Genomic DNA, 17,015 nt, shown 5'->3' on the forward strand with positions numbered 1-17,015 from the left:
AGTACGAATGATTTTAATCAGTTGTGTGTGATTTAAACACAACAGCGAATATTACTGTAAACTTCCCCACGATCACAACAGTGCACGTGTTATGGTGCCAGGATGTAACAAGTTCAGTTTATTTTGTATATAGGCCAGTGGTCTTAAAACATAAACATTTCTTAGTGTGCCAAATAAAATTTTTTTTTGACAAATCGTATTTGGTTTTCTAGACTGAAATAATGAAACATAGTAGTATATACTTGAAATTAATGGACAGTTCAAAATAAGATGAAAGACGTCCTCTATTTCTCTTTAATTAGTTTACAAGGGGCACGTTCATCCAGGGATGCAGGATTTTGTGAAGGGGGAGCCCAACGCAACTGTAGATAGTCGGCACTAACTCAGCCTCACCGTAGATGGTGGGAAATGGCACCATAAACACACACGTAATTAAAGGATTTTGTTGCCGATGATATCATTCACTCAGTATTTTGTTGTTATTGCGTTGCATTCAAGTTCAATGCGAACGTACGAAATATTAACATATATGATGATGATACACTATACTTCATAGCCACACATACTGTAGGTAACCACGGCGTTCCATGTTTGACATACACTTTATGCTTGCTGAGTGCCAGCGATCTAAATAATAGGTAGGCATATGCATTTGTCTGGCGGTGTCCTTTGTACGAATCGTTCGTGCCCCAGCTCGCTGGATGAGTACAATACATGGCGTGACGTAGTTCAAGTCGGACTTGCGCGAAGAAAATAATGTAATTTGTATACGGTTGTAAATAAACATGATTTTCATTATTATATAACATATACTATTAGTTGTATATTTAATTAAGCTAATATAAAAATAGATATTTAATTCTTCAATATCTGGCCAATATAACAACTCAATGACTGTTACATTTTTTATAAACCTCGTTTAAATACCATTTATTCGGCGATTTAGCCTGCCCCTCAAGGATTAAAAAAATTGATCAAAATTTGTCTCAATCTAGCTAGTCGAGGTTGGCCTGATTTAGTCGCCGATTTAGTTGAAGTTCGGTTTATGAATTTTAAAATGACGTAATTTTTAAAGTTTTAGCTCGAACTACGACTAAAGTCTGGTTTAAGAATACGGGCGTTATGGTAATACTAGGCCTCTAGCTTAAACTAGAATAGTAGGTAGCCTAATATAGCCTACCTAGGGGTGCCAGGCCTACCTTCATTATTAATTACTACATACAGGTAGAGGTAGCCTATAGACAGGGCCCAGCAGCAGAGCAGAGAATGAAAAAGATCTAGGCTATAGAGAGTCCTTAATAGCTTAGGCTACTTATACTGTACTTGAGTTGTTGGTTATCAATGCTACTATTGTTGGGTAAGAGAGGTGTCATCTCTAGGCTAACCTTTTGTTCCACATACAGTGTGAACATGTCAGCTTGGGTACTGCATGGTGTAGGTATGACAACAGGACTCAGTCATCAGCCAATAAGCTCTGTAGCTAGCAGGATTGGATCCGTTCAAGCGCGAAGTGTAGGAAGTCACAACAAAGTGAATAATTACTTTTTACCCATGCTTTTGTTCGGTGTCTAATTGTCATAGAATGACGTTCTGACATCTGATTGGTCAGTTATAAGCTGTTCCAAGTTAGCCTCGGACTGAAATATTGCCACTGTTTAGTGAATGAAAAAGTCAAATAAATCTCAGTTTTTAGCTCATAATATCATAATAATTTTTTTCTTTGATAATTTGAATAAACACGCACCCCGCGTTTATTGTTTATGAGGGTTTTCAAGAAAGGTGGGGGGGGGGGGGGTGGGTGGTTTCATTAATTCGAGTGTGGCATAATTATCGTGAAGTGATAAAATACATTAAAAAAAAGTTATGGATCTTCTCAATGAATTCTACTACAAATAGAAATGTCTTGTTATTAAATATTGTGTATGTGTATGCATGTGGCAGGGCCTGATTTTTGTTTTACAACCTTTCTTTAATAATATCATCATATTTGATTCACATCAACTCGAAATTGCGTTATACGAGCATGTCAAAAGTGACATGCACATGTAAGTTAAAAAAATGGTGAAAATATACTCAATTTAAAAATTAATATAGAACCCTTATTTTGCATTTCATTTGTATTCAAGTGTATGTACCATTATGTATGATTTATTATAAAATTGAGAGAAATTAATCTGTTCAAACGAATTACTAATTTGTTAGAACGGATTATGTTCAAAAACATATACTTAAAATGGCATTAATGGGCTTTCGTAAAATCTAGATAAAAAGTAACGTATATCTTTATTATTATGTAACAAATGTGGTTTATTATAATGCAGATGGATCTTTTGGGCCTGTTTCTGCAGCAACTGCTCAAAATACGGTATAAAAATACGGTGTTTATGTTTATATCATTAGATATTAGGCTGGACTCTTAACTATACTGAAGACGAAAACAAACGTGACTGACTCTTCGAGTTCCAGACGATACCTGTTTATTTGTAACTCTTGCGCATGCGTACAATTAACTCACGTATTTATCCTCGTCGCCAATATAAATGTTCGCTTCGCCATTTTATTTTCTATCCTTATACTCTCTAACATAGAGAGCGCTTTATTAATCCGTATATTACAGTTACTATTGAAGGGGGGTTACTATTTGGGTGTGTGTTACTATTACAAGATTTTTGGTACTTACCATTATTATGTGATGTGAGCTTATTTGGAAGATGTACATTCTGGTGTGAACCATGATGATATCCCCATAACATGAGTGTTACCAGGTGGGCTTACTCCATACAAGTATTTGGAAATCTAAAAAACAATATTTCACATTCATATAAATACTTTAATGTAAACTTGAAAGGAAAACTTGTTAAGCAGAAAGGTGTTCTTTCACAAGTACAATGCAATTGATCAGCTTGTAATATTAAAAGGGCTCAATAGCCATTTATCTTAAATTAAAATACATTTATTATATCTTTATTATTCGTGTCAATAAACTATAAATAGAAACAATACTTAACATGTGACATGGCCTATCGTGTGCGGCACTTCAATAAACATCCGTTTGAAAATTTGCATGAAGCTTAAAAAGCAAGCCCGATTGGCTCTCGCACAAATTTAACTAGATTCAATGCATTGTTGGATATTTTATATCTACCCTGCATATACAGCTCTTTTATTTATAACGGTTTAGTGATCCGTACATCTTTACAGACAGTAAACGTTGGGTTCCGAGTTTCTGGCAAACGTAATTGTGTGTATATACTGTAGTGCAAGCAAATATTTTTCTACAAGGCCCTTGTTTTTAGTCCACGAGTGACAAACGTATTCAGTCTACGACAGGCTATTGTTTATTAAGGCTATCCTAATCTGGTCACTTATCGCTATGGCCTAGTTTTGAGTTCAGTGCTTTGAAGCTATAATATGCTTGCACGACTAAATTAATACTTGGTTAAAGAATCTTTAGCCACGCTTTTAGATAACCTTCTTACCTTTATCTGTAACAGAAAAGGTTTAATGTTCCCATGATACAGACATCTTAATCCATGCCCCAGTCGCATTATCAAAGTAGCAATGAATGTTGTGCCTCCTAAAGTTACAACAAAAAAGATCAAAAGAGATCAGCAATAGTTTACAATCTGTTGTGGACTGCATTGAGATTTCTGCGTCTCATTGGCACGTTAGTAAACAGACCGTATAAAATAAGCCTGATTGAGACAAGGTCTCAAATTGCCGGTGGATTAATTGTTGCTGATTTACTACTTTTAAAAGGTCATGCCATTAAGACAAGATCCATCAATCAATCAATCCATCTCGTTCAAAGTGTCCCTAAGAATACCAGAAGTGTGGAATTGCAATTTAAAACTTTTAAAGGTTAGTGATCACAATAACACTTTTCAATGCCCACAATTAATTGAAATTAAAATTCACCACATTTTTACTTTCTCAGGAAAGTGTTTCCTTAAACAAGGGTGTTTTCTGGATAGGAGTGTTCCAATGGATGTTTTCTGTATGTTCCAGCCTGTACTCCAAAAAAAAAAAAATTGCTAAATAATAGTCTTATTTTATCAAATATTTGTTTACATGTTATGTCAAATTATATGGTTATAGCTGCTACTGCAGAAATTGGAAGGTTTTCTCTTTCCGTCACATGTTTAAGTAATGTTTTTCGTTATTGGTTACGCTCAATTAAAATAGATCATAATCGTTAAGAAGAGCTGAACAAAATTAATTATGTTGGTTATATTATATTAAAGCCCCATTCCCTACGTTTTTTAGATATAATTTAAGATCACAAACTATATTTAATGTAAAAATAATACTATATGGTCCTATTGCGATAACTTTTTTCGTCTTTAAACGGTTAAAAATGTGAAAAATAAATCGATTCTAATAATTATAGCGGCCCGCTATAAATCCCAAAATGCATTGCGCGCGGATTGATATTTTTGTTTTTCACCTGTAATTCGTCCACTTTTCGATCGATCGTGAAACCAAAACAAATGGAAGACTCCTAACTAAATACCGGGTTTTCCCCAATTTGTATCACGGAGTCTGGCAAAAATAGAAAGACAATTAATGCAGCAACTATGCAACGTCAGGCTAGGTATATAGCTAGCATACGATGTTCGTACGTTATCGATGTTTACCAGCTAGGCCTACAAAACTAAGCCTAGCTAGGCTAGGCCTAAGACCGTCCACGAGAAGTCAATCGCCGCGAGCTACTTAGGTAGTGCATTGTTTCTCACTTTTTATCATAATTTACCATAAAACGTACATTTAAGACAAGGAATGTTTTTAAAGTGATATATATATTATTTTCCAAAAAACGTCCAAAATTGCAGGGAAGGGGTCTTTAAGCAAATTTTCTGTTCAATTGGGTTTGGTTTTCACAGGTCCATGATTCTGCTTCTTTTATTTCCGAGCTATTCCTTCATTATTAAATTGGGTACAGGTTGTTTTTTATTTACATGTTCCAAATATATCCGCCAGATATGCAAAATCCACCAAGAATTAGGAATCTTGTGGCTGCAGCTGCTATTCCAGTTGTCATCAGTGATGATGCACCAGAGGTGCCTGCTGCACTCCACCAGAGGTCCCTGTGGGAGAGGTTAAGCACCAGTTCTATAAGAACATCACCAGCACCACCTCCACGACCAGTACCCACAAATCACCAAATCCAGTGTTTTATCCACTTGTCGATTATCCGGATTTCGTTCATTGTTTGTCCACACAAACTTCCTAGAAGAAGGGCCACTAGATAGAAACAATCTAATAAGAAGGGTGAACCTGAGGCTGCTAATCAGACTATCGTCGATGAACGACCGGTAGGATGCAACTAGCATCGAGACTGCAGCAAGAAATGTATGAGATCTGGTGCAGCCAACCTCTGCAGGTGCAGTTGAAAATGTAAACAAAACTGCTTACAAATAGAAGTCAAAATTTACAAATACAGATAAGGAGTCGAAAGAAAGAATAACCATTTGCCAGAAAATGTTATTTTAAGCAAAAATTGTGCAAAGCTTGATCATTTCCAACGAGAAGGCATTATTGAGCCTATACAGTTTTCAGACTGGGCTGCACCAATAGTTCCGGTACTTAAGGCGGATAAAACTACAGTTAGGATCTGTGGTCAGTATACAAAGCCCATGAACGTGAAGCAGATGCAAGAGTACCAAGACCATGAAGGTGTCGTCGATTTCATCCTTTTGGCCGAAATCCAAGAGTTGTTCACCGCGATCCCTATCTCCACCACCACCACCACAATTGCACTAAGTTTGATTAAATACATTAATTTACATTTAATTATTCATTGCACTTTGGTGTGGGACCTTCAAATACAAACAGGAAATGGCTGCCCAGGAGGCTCCGGTTGCTTCAGCAAGAAAACCAATATATATTATAAAGGTTTTTATTTATAAAGGTTTTATTTGTTTGGATATTTTTATTTATTATTTTGTTTCTATGGCTCCAGAAGGAAGCAACTGTCATCAGCCACGGAGTAAGCCCATAGACTTTGTTTATGCAGAGCATCTTGTGTATATGTTTGTCTTATATGTTCTAGTATCGATAGTGCTTGCACTCATGGCAATCCTCAGGGTGCTGCACCGCTGTATTGTTGTGCCTGAAAATTGAATAAAATAAAAAAAATAAAAAATAAAGACTTGAAGCAGATGCAAATGCTACACCAAGAGTACCAAGACCATGAAGGTGTCGTCGATTTCATCCTTTTGGCCAAAATCCAAATATTGTTTACCGCTCCACGACCAGCAACTGCCCCACGGTTACCACCAGGCACCACCACATTTACCTCAAATCCGTCCACTTTTTTATTTGTTGCCTGTACCCGAACCTATTTTTTATCCTCTCATTGATTATCCTGATTATGTTCATCGTTTGCATGTTCTATATGGAATGAATTGGTACTTCCTAGAAGGATGGCACAGGCGTTTAGGGCCACTCGATAGAAATAATCTACCTGCGGCTGCTAATCCGGCTATCGACTGGTAGGATGAAGATGGTTCAAATCATTGATTACGCACAATCTAGCCAAGCATCATCTAGAATCCAATGTTGGGCACTGAAATTAGGTACATACAATTAACATTGCCAGGAAAACCAGAATCAATTCCACAACTTGCCAAACTATACTATTGATGGAGTCAATGAATCAATCTCCAGTTCCACAGCAGGTTGGACGGTTAAAGATCCAATCTCGAGTTTTTACTACATTGAAATACTAATCCAAAAATCAAGATGGATGTATTTTGTGAGGAAATAGAATTGCCAGGTAGAAAACAGTTACTACAATTAGCACTACATGAAGATCATACTGGAATTGTCAGGATGAAAAGTTTTGCTCGGGATTCGTTATGGTGGACAAAGACATCGAGGATAAATCAAAACACTGCAATACATGCCAATCTAATCAAACGTTACCACCAAAAGAACGCATGTAATTGGGAAAAATGTTTTTACCACGCATAGTCAAAATGGCTTGAGGTAATTCTGGAAAATAAGACATTCTCTAACAGCCCCATATCACCAATCCTATTGACGGGAGGTGAAGGGCGCCCCCTGTGGATTTGAGATGTTTTGTGCGGATGAGAAGAACGCACGAGAGAGGAGAGAGGAGAGATGAACACGACGAATAGAGTTAAATGGACATTTCCGAGTAATGATGTTTATATTACTTGTTAGTTAATAATTTGATGTTTAAGAGGTATAATATGACGTTGGAAATAGAATTCGAGTGTGAAGATGTTTACTGTAGTTTGAACTTACATGGATTGTAAAGGATTTCATAGATTTAGAGTAGATTACTATACGAAAAGTTTGTCACTATGACGTCACTATACAGTTGTAAAAAGCACCCAAAACGTTCGCAGGCTACGACGTGAGCATCGAACCGTTTATGTACCACCACAAGAGGGCGTTGTTCATCGATACAGTGCGATGACGTCACACCATGACTGGTAGCGGTAGATGGTACTGAAATTAGTTTTATCGATCATATTATTGTACCATACGATGACGTCATCACCAACACAAATGGCGCTGTTACAAATAATGTGGTTGGTAGCGGTAGTTGGTAATTTTAATCAATTAAGACATGACCATATGAATCACTCATGCGGAACAGAAGCTGAACCTTAAATTGTTCAAAGAACACGGCATAACGCAATACCGTAAACAAACATTTGAAGAACTAACATATAGAATGACTGAATTAAGTGAATACGATACAGACATAACAGATGTAAGTATAACTAATTATTTATTGTGTTTCTTCTTATATTAGAATTATGGCTAACCTGTTACCCGGCATTGGTCAACAAGTTCGTGCGGCTAGATGGGCCTTGTCATTGATAGCATGTACCGTAGAAGGGTGGGATAGATTAAGGCTACACGGAAATAGCATTCAAACAGCCTATAGAGCTGAAAATGGGGATCCGCAGGCTAGAAGAATCGTATGCCACCTAGGCTTCGTAGAAGGCCCAGACTACCCAGAATACATTCCGGAATTTGAACACATACACGGGTACATAGAGGAATTTAGGCGTATGACCCCAGACGGCCCTTATATACCCACATGGAATCGACGTAACAGAACACGTAACAACGTAAGAAACATCACAGCTCACATGGGGTTTGATGCGGAAGATTGCACTGTGCCTTACCTGGAACCAGTGCGTGATTTAGCCGCCTACATAATCTACATGAACAAAAATGCCAGAAACACTGCCAGACCAATACAAAACCCACCACAAGGGGGAAACCCGTTCCCTCCTGGTGCAAGAATTCCTTCTACTTCAATACCAGGTGCAGCATTAGACGCACCTGACCAAGCAAATGTTGAAGAAACTCACACTTAATTCTAATTTGTTTCCTGTACCCGAACCTGTTTTTTATCCTCTCGTTGATTATCCTGATTATGTTCATCGTTTGCATGTTCCATATGGATTTAATTGGTACTTCCTAGAAGGCACAGGCTTTAGGGCCACTCGATAAAGATAAATCTGCCAGTAAGGGAAGAGGTTTATGAAAGGTATGGCGAACTTGTGGCTACTAATCCGGCTGTCATTAATCGACCGATTGGATGGCGGTGGGGTAACGAACTGGTTCAAATCATTGATTACGCACCGGTAGTCATTAGTGATGATGATGAACCGGTGCAGATCATTGATGAAGAACCAGTTGATGATGATTAACCGGTAGTCAATATGGAGGATGAACCGGTTCTAATCACAGATGATGATGATGAGGAGCCAGTCGTCATCAATGATGCCTGCCGCATCGGATGTGCCAGTCCACAGTCTCCGGCCATGGTGGCACCCCCGGCACTGGCAGCCACAGTTTACCAAAATAAATCCGGGAGAAAATGGGGTAACCTGGTTCAAATCATTGATTACGCACCGGTATTATGTGATTTAGCTTGATGGCATGATCTGCTATAGCTGATTTGCTCAGTTCATTTTTTGATTCACTATGTGATTGACGAGTCAAATATTGCGTAATTTATACCGCCACCTATCGACAAAATCGAATATCACGTGACGTTTATTAGACTGATTTCTTCCATGAAGGCAATTGAATCCAGACTTGGTATTAATGTAGTTGTTCTTGACCTCGACACGGAACAACTAAATATGGTAAAGTAAAATACGAGACCACGATTAATAAGGCCATGTACATTTGAGTTAGTGTTATTCATTATTACGTTTTTCCTATCTGACTACATAAGTAAACCGCAAAGACTCATGCGAAGCCCGTAACATGGTGGCAGCGGTGTTTTTAACTGTGCTGTGGTGGACCACATTTCTTTTAATGGATTGTTCCAAGTTAAAGCGTTTGAAAGTTATGCTAAAAGGGAAGAGTGGGAGTAATCCACTTGGGTTTGACGCATCTCCCAATGCATTGAAGGTAAGGCTCGCAACACTATGGATGCATATGCAATGAAAGCATACGAAGATTGGGCATAATGTTGACTGTTGGGCGAGATATTTTGGCATTGCATCTGATTAATGCGGCAAGTATTTCGCAATTAATTATACAGGTTTTAGAGAACATACTCAATGACATGCGCCAGCATACCTAATTATTGGCAACGCCATAAGCTAAATAATAAGCAAGTAGGCACAAAAAGTAATTAAGACCGCAGCCCTACAAGAGCAAACCACCAAGATTTGACAGACCGACTTACAACAGGCCAAGGTTTAACTCGCCTAATTATGCACCGAATCACAATGCATTTAACAGGCTGCCTATTAAAGCACATTCACAAAATCAGCCTCCTTTCAGACTAAACTTTAACGCTAGCAACCAGCAAGATCTGAATTCATTAAATAGGCCATTTATTCCTCAACAAGCTCCCCGATTTGGCAACACACAAGGTCGGCAAAATCAAAATCAAAGAAAAAAAAAAATCGCACGATTCCTTAAAGTGCATCGCTGCAAGAAGGCCTTGGTAGTGCTGGTCTATTGGGCAATGATCTAGAAAATAAATGGGACAAACCAAAAGACATACTAGTAGTTACTAGAGCACTAACTTTGTGTATTGCCCGAAATACAAGTGCAGGATTGTATTAGACAATATCTCAAACAAAATCAAATAGTTGTACCACAGGAGTACAGAGAACACATAATAAATATAGCGCATGATAAAACTGGACACAGGATAGGATCAGCCAACATTTTTATTGGCCTGGAATATACCATCAAGTTAGATATCCTATTTAAAAGAATTATTATAGCAGGTCCATTTTCTGTTATAGAGGAATGGGAATAGATATTTGAGTAAAAGTTTAAAAAAATGTCCACAAGAAGGTTGCAAAGGCTTCGCCTGTCTCTTATAAATCAGCTATAAAATCAGTTACAGTATAAAAAAATTAACTTAAAAAAATGTCCACAAGAAGGTTGCTGGAATCGTGATAATGATCCGTCTTGTAGTTTTGACGTACGGCTTAAAATTAGATAATAAAAAGCCGCCGCTGCACGCAAAATTGCACCATTATTGCTTAACAAATCAAACACTAGAAACACTAATTATGAAGTAAATTAGTATTATATTTAGACATTATAAGAAGTCCAAATACTCATAGGCCTACAATTATTTTATTCCACCTATAATTTAAAACATTTATAATTTATTTATACATTTATTCACTTTACATGTGCACTGTCGAACCATACGCGCTCCTTAGTCACTTTCATTTTACAATCTGCAAGAAGTGGTTATGGTATTTTGGATTCATTTATATTTTGCTTGCGACGCACTGACTATTTCTGCGTTGTTGGGACTGTATTTTTTATAATTCATATACATTTGAAGTAGAGTACGTTTTTCTATGGTTCTTAGCACGAAACTCATTCAAAACGAGGTATTCTTTCCTGACATAGCGGGTAGCACCATTTACTGTGTAATGCAACTTCTATGAAGAGCAGAATTAATAAATAGCATAAATAAACAAATAGAATAATGAGAGGGTTAGTTGTTTCAATCTCTATTTTGATTGGTCTTCAATCATACATGATATGCATAATGTTGCAGGTGATGTTACGCTTCATTGATTTCCATGTCTATAAAACCACGTCGAATTAGCCCGCGCACCTCTTTCCTTATAAATCAGCTATAGGCTAAAATCATCATATAAAATTAAGTTAAACAATGTCCACAAGAAGGTTGCGAAGGCTTCGCCTGTGAGTAGCACCTTAGTTAGTAGGCTTTTCAGCTGTTTTAGTAACATGTAATTGTGTAGGCCTTTAATAACATGAGTAAATTTAATTCAGTAAGACTTCTTCTGGCCTTAGCTAGTTAGTAGGCTGTGACGGCGTGACGTGAGGCTCTTTTTTACTTAAGCTCTGGCGATACTCACATGGGACTATGATCAGGTCATGGAGGTATACCTCCATGGTCAGGTCGACCAATATCTACGGAACGGCAAAACCGCAATATGCGGTTACCGGCACAGTAATATGTAGGCTCATAATTAGTTATCCGCTTAGTAGCGGATAACTCCTTGTAATTGTCCTGTTGCTTTTTTTTTTTTTTTTGGTTATCCGCAACTTTTGAAGTTGAGGATAACCCTTTTTTTTCATCTTCTTTATTAGTTATCCGCATTCAGCGGATAACTCCTTGTAATCGTCCTGTTACTTTTTTTTTTTTTTTGTTATCCGCACTTGGCGGATAACCCCTTGTTATTGTCAGGATCATACATGATATGCATAATGTTGCAGGTGATGTTACGCTTCATTGATTTCCATGTCTATAAAACCACGTCGAATTAGCCCGCGCACCTCTTTCCTTATAAATCATACTACATCAGTATATATCAGTTATAGGCTAAAAAAAAAAAATGTCCACAAGAAGGTTGCGAAGGCTTCGCCTGTGAGTAGCACCTTAGTTAGTAGGCTTTTCAGCTGTTTTAGTAACATGTAATTGTGTAGGCCTTTAATAACATGAGTAAATTTAATTCAGTAAGACTTCTTCTGGCCTTAGCTAGTTAGTAGGCTGTGACGGCGTGACGTGAGGCTCTTTTTTACTTAAGCTCTGGCGATACTCACATGGGACTATGATCAGGTCGACCAATATCTATGGAACGGCAAAACCGCAATATGCGGTTACCGGCACAGTAATATGTAGGCTCATAATTAGTTATCCGCTTAGTAGCGGATAACTCCTTGTGATTGTAGTGGATCAATATTTTTTTTTTTTTTTTCTGTATTATTCTTATTTCTTTCCCATTTTTTTGTGACTCGCATTTCTCTAAAATGTGTAAACATAACATTTCATAACTTTGACAACATGTGGGCATTTACGTGAAGTTGTGCACCTCCTTTTTTGAATGACGTCAGAGTTGCGCAACGTGACTTACGCACGATTTTATGATTTTTAATGATTGATCATAGCTTAAAAACCAAGCGTAATTTTTTTTTTACCCTTTATGAAAATTTAAGTCATATCAAGAATGGCGTGTTTTACAAGAAGTTACGTGCGTACGCGCATTTAAAATTTTAAAATGCGCAAAATTAATTTCTAATCAACTTTTTACGCCATTCATGACATTTTGCACCATTCATGACATTTTGCGCATGTCAAAATTTCCCGCGTGCGCGAACAATTTTACGCGTGCGGCGCGCACGCAGCATAAAATCTTGTTTTTTTCTATTAAATTGTGATTTTCCAGCCTTTCCTAGTCATTTTTAAAAAGATTGACATCATTTCAAATTAAAATGACGTCATACGTACACGTTGTTTTAGACCACTTGCGTGCGTTTTTATTGCAAAAGTTACAAAATATTGTCAAAATTATGCCTGTTTTGAAACTATTATAGCTCCTCAGGATCAACCGTAACCCCCGATTTTTTTAACTTAATATGTAAGCAGATATGTTGTAGATATGAATTCATGCAGAATTTTTTCCTCACGGATGTTGTGACGTCATCGTATGGCCACACGAATGTAAAAAATAGGATTTTTTTCTCTTTCGTTATTGCTCATCACATTCAATGGAGCCCATCACGCTTATCCGTTTTCCATTTTCACCCCGATTTTGATATTGTCTAGGTCAATCAACTATCTTTCGCACGAGTTAAAAATATTTTAATTTTTATGATGTCATCATGCCTAAAAATTAAAATTACGTGTGGCATTAATTCCATCTTTACAGTAAATTTTAATCTGTTATAGCTCGTAAGAATAAAATGTGATATTTTGCTTGCGACGCACTGACTATTTCTGCGTTGTTGGGACTGTATTTTTTATAATTCATATACATTTGAAGTAGAGTACGTTTTTCGATGGTTCTTAGCACGAAACTCATTCAAAACGAGGTATTCCTTCCTGACATAGCGGGTAGCACCATTTACTGTGTAATGCAACTTCTATGAAGAGCAGAATTAATAAATAGCATAAATAAACAAATAGAATAATGAGGGTTGTTTCAATCTCTATTTTGATTGGTCTTCAATCATACATGATATGCATAATGTTGCAGGTGATGTTACGCTTCATTGATTTCCATGTCTATAAAACCACGTCGAATTAGCCCGCGCACCTCTTTCCTTATAAATCATCGGTATAGGCTAAACAAATTAACAAGTTAAAGTTGAAAAAATGTCCACAAGAAGGTTGCGAAGGCTTCGCCTGTGAGTAGCACCTTAGTTAGTAGGCTTTTCAGCTGTTTTAGTAACATGTAATTGTGTAGGCCTTTAATAACATGAGTAAATTTAATTCAGTAAGTAGTAAGTAGGCTGTGACGGCGTGACGTGAGGCTCAAGCTTTTTGACTTAAGCTCTGGCGATACTCACATGGGAGTATGGTCAGGTCGACCAATATCTATGGAACGGCAAAACCGCAATATGCGGTTACCAGCACAGTAATATGTAGGCTCATAATTATAATTTTCAATTTGACACACACACACATAATGAATCAATATTACACAAAAATTATATAGTCCGAGTTAAATGAAACTTCAAAATAAAGTTACATATCCTATAATAGATTGTCTACAAATACTAATAAATACTCATACGATATTTTGACAATCTTGATATGTTCTTTATACACTAACGATAGGTACTTCGATCAATCAATGAACAGTTTGTATATTGATTGGTGTTTCATGAGTAGTTTTCCAGGCACATCAGAAAATAAAAATTTTCAAAGGGCAGTTTATCCTACCCTTACCTTCTCTCTTTTAGGTAAAGAGACAGGCGGTGTGTACGCTTTTTAGTGCTCTTTTCAGAGTATTTTTATTTAATATTCTTACTACTAAATCCTTCTTTTTCAATTTTTATTTTGTATTTTTGCTAATCGTTGTGAGTATTGTAGCCCACTTTATTCCTTTTTATTGGCTGCATCTTGATCTAACGTTTTTGAGTTTTTATTCTTTGTTTATATACTTCCCTTAATAGTGTGAACTGACGATGATGATACACAAGCTGTTTTTCAAATAAGGTAAGGTTTTTTGTGGATTGTCAATTATTAAGCAGGCTCCTCTAGAAAGTGTTAAAAAACCGGCAAGTCCAAGTTGTAAGCTTAGCTTTTAGTCTTTTTCATTGTTTACGGTTTAATACAGCAGGGTCTCTATAATCTTGGTTTATTTTTATACTTACATGAATTTTTGTAGTATTTTATTTTCATTTATGAGTTTCTTTTAGTTTATACATTTAATTGTTGTTTATTTTCAAGCTATTCATTGTTTTTTTTTTCATTATAGGGAGTGGTCTATACTTTAAATATTTTACCTATAACCGCAGTGGCTGGAACATTTTTACCATTACTAATTGCTTAATGTTTAGTACTGCTGTTTTGAGAGTTTTATAAAAGAATTTTCTTTTTGTTTCTTTATTATTTTCTTTTTAGTTTATAGTTAAAAAAATTCACTGGGTCAGATATTTTCTTTGCATGTAACATTATTTATTATTATTATTGGGACCAAGTATTCTGCATAAAGAGAGGATTTTAACCTTCTATAAAAGCATTTTCAGTGCTTTGCTTTTTTAAAGCTACTTTTGCCACTAGAAAATGGATTTCAACATTTATTAGAGGATCTTAAGTCCTCTGCATTTACTTTTTGCTATTTTACTTATCTTATCTTAGATTAAAATTGATTCTTTTTGATTGGAAGTCAAATGTTCATTAAACTAAAGTGTTCTTTATTTTATTTCAGTATTTGTTTAGAGCTAAATGATTAGTGGTCACTTAATTTCTTTCGTACTAATAAAACTCTTTTTTTCATAGATAGAAACTGACCTGACTTGCGTCGGTCTGAACTCAGTCGCGTAGGTCGAACAGACCTACTTTTAGAGGTTTTTGCACCCCCTAAGGCACTCCGGTACAACATCGAGGTCGCAAACTCTCTTTTCAATAAGAACTCTCAAAGAGAATAATGCTGCAGCCGTTTAACTTTTGTCTTTTTTCTAGGGGCGTACCCTTTGTTTGCCGAATTCCTTTCTCTTATTTGTTTTTTTTTAATTTTCAGTGTTGAATAAAACTATTAAAAACAATTTTTTTCTTGTTAGAAATATTTTATTTTCATTCAGTTGTTTATTTTTGTTAGAATAGTTTAATTTATTTTATTCTTTTAAATATTTAATTTTAACATTATTTTATAGTTAAAAACTATTATTCTGCTTTATTCTTCATTAATTAGGTGATCTAATACTTTAACTTAGTCCTAAAAAGCTTTTCAGCGCGATCACTCATCCGTGACGTCATTTATACGCCATTTTGTGAAATCGCATTATCAATCATATCTCTATAATTCATTATCACATATTAATGAAATTCCCTACACGTAAACTTCAGGTCAAGGGTAAAAATATCAGTAAATAAAAACGCACGCGTACATAGGTTCATGTGCGTAAAATCGCGCGTTAAAAGTTTAAAATGTGAAAAATTAATTTCTAATCAATTTTCTACGCATTTCATGTCATTTTAAGCATGTCAAAAATTCCCACGCGCGCGCACATTTTTTCGCGCGCGGCACGCATGTAGCGTTAAAAACATATTTTTTTCACTTGATTTATGTTTTTTCAGCCCTTTTCTCGTAATTTTACCAACAATTTCGACTTTAAATCACGTCATGCGAGCACGTCGAATTTGAGAATTTGCGCGTGTTTTTGATGAAAAAGTTAAAAAATTTGTCAAAATTATGCCTTTTTTTAAACAGTCATATTTTCTAAACTAAACGGTGAAAGTTATTTTTATTACATATTCTGGAAGATGATGAGTTGTAGATATCGGATTATGCATCAATATGGCTAACCGGACATTGTGACGTCATTGTATGGCCACTCGAATATAAAATATTGGATTTTTGTTTCTTTCGTCATAGCTTATCGCATTTAATAGAGCGCATATCCACTTATGCGTTTTTCATTTTGCACCTGATTTTGATATTGTCTAGGTCAATCAATTATCTTTCGAATGATTTAACATTTTAAATTTTTTTATGACGTCATCATGTTCAAAAGGGTGAATTCCTTGGGTCATTTATTTTCATCATACAGTAAATTTCAATATGTTATAGCTCCTCAGAATAAGAAGAGATAATCATGATTAAAACGTTTTCTGGAAGCTGTTGAATTGTAGATACGAATTCATGTAAAAATGTTGCGCTTCGGATGTTGTGACGTCATATGGCCAGTTGAATTATAAAAGTCGTATTTTCATATTTTGCGTCATAGTTCATGACATTTAAAAGAGCGCGCATCCATATTATGCGTATCCCAATTTCTTCAACACATTAATAAGTTGTTGCTCAAATAATTTCCTTCCAAAATTGCTATCTACGTATTTCATTTTGATGACATCATTTTAAAATTTGGAATAAAGGAGGGTCCCGTTATTTTCACCTATTCTGCACTGTATTTAGTATGTATGCTACACTGTATATAGATATACAGTATATACTGTACATATTGTATATGACATATAATAGGCACAATTCAGCATTATAAGCGTATAATAGGATGGCATACATCAACATTTTCCGATCGTATGTTAACGTACGTGCATG

At 36.0% G+C, this 17,015-nt stretch overlaps 1 protein-coding gene across 4 annotated transcripts in view; it reads right to left on the bottom strand.

The window, feature by feature from the left end:
- Positions 1–1,433, bottom strand: part of LOC140059620 (uncharacterized) — a 37,684-nt gene extending 36,251 nt beyond the window's left edge. For 3 of the 4 annotated variants that reach the window (XR_011847238.1, XM_072105605.1, XM_072105603.1), the window contains exon 1: positions 1,324–1,433. The gene's annotated coding sequence lies outside the window, so the exon portion shown is untranslated. Of the gene's footprint in view, positions 1–1,199; positions 1,226–1,323 lie in introns of those variants that run through there. The other variant, XM_072105604.1, reaches the window with a different exon arrangement.
- Between the last annotated feature and the right edge of the window lie 15,582 nt (positions 1,434–17,015).

This window comes from Antedon mediterranea, chromosome 9, assembly GCF_964355755.1.
Source record: "Antedon mediterranea chromosome 9, ecAntMedi1.1, whole genome shotgun sequence".
Classification (NCBI taxonomy): Eukaryota; Metazoa; Echinodermata; class Crinoidea; order Comatulida; family Antedonidae; genus Antedon; species Antedon mediterranea.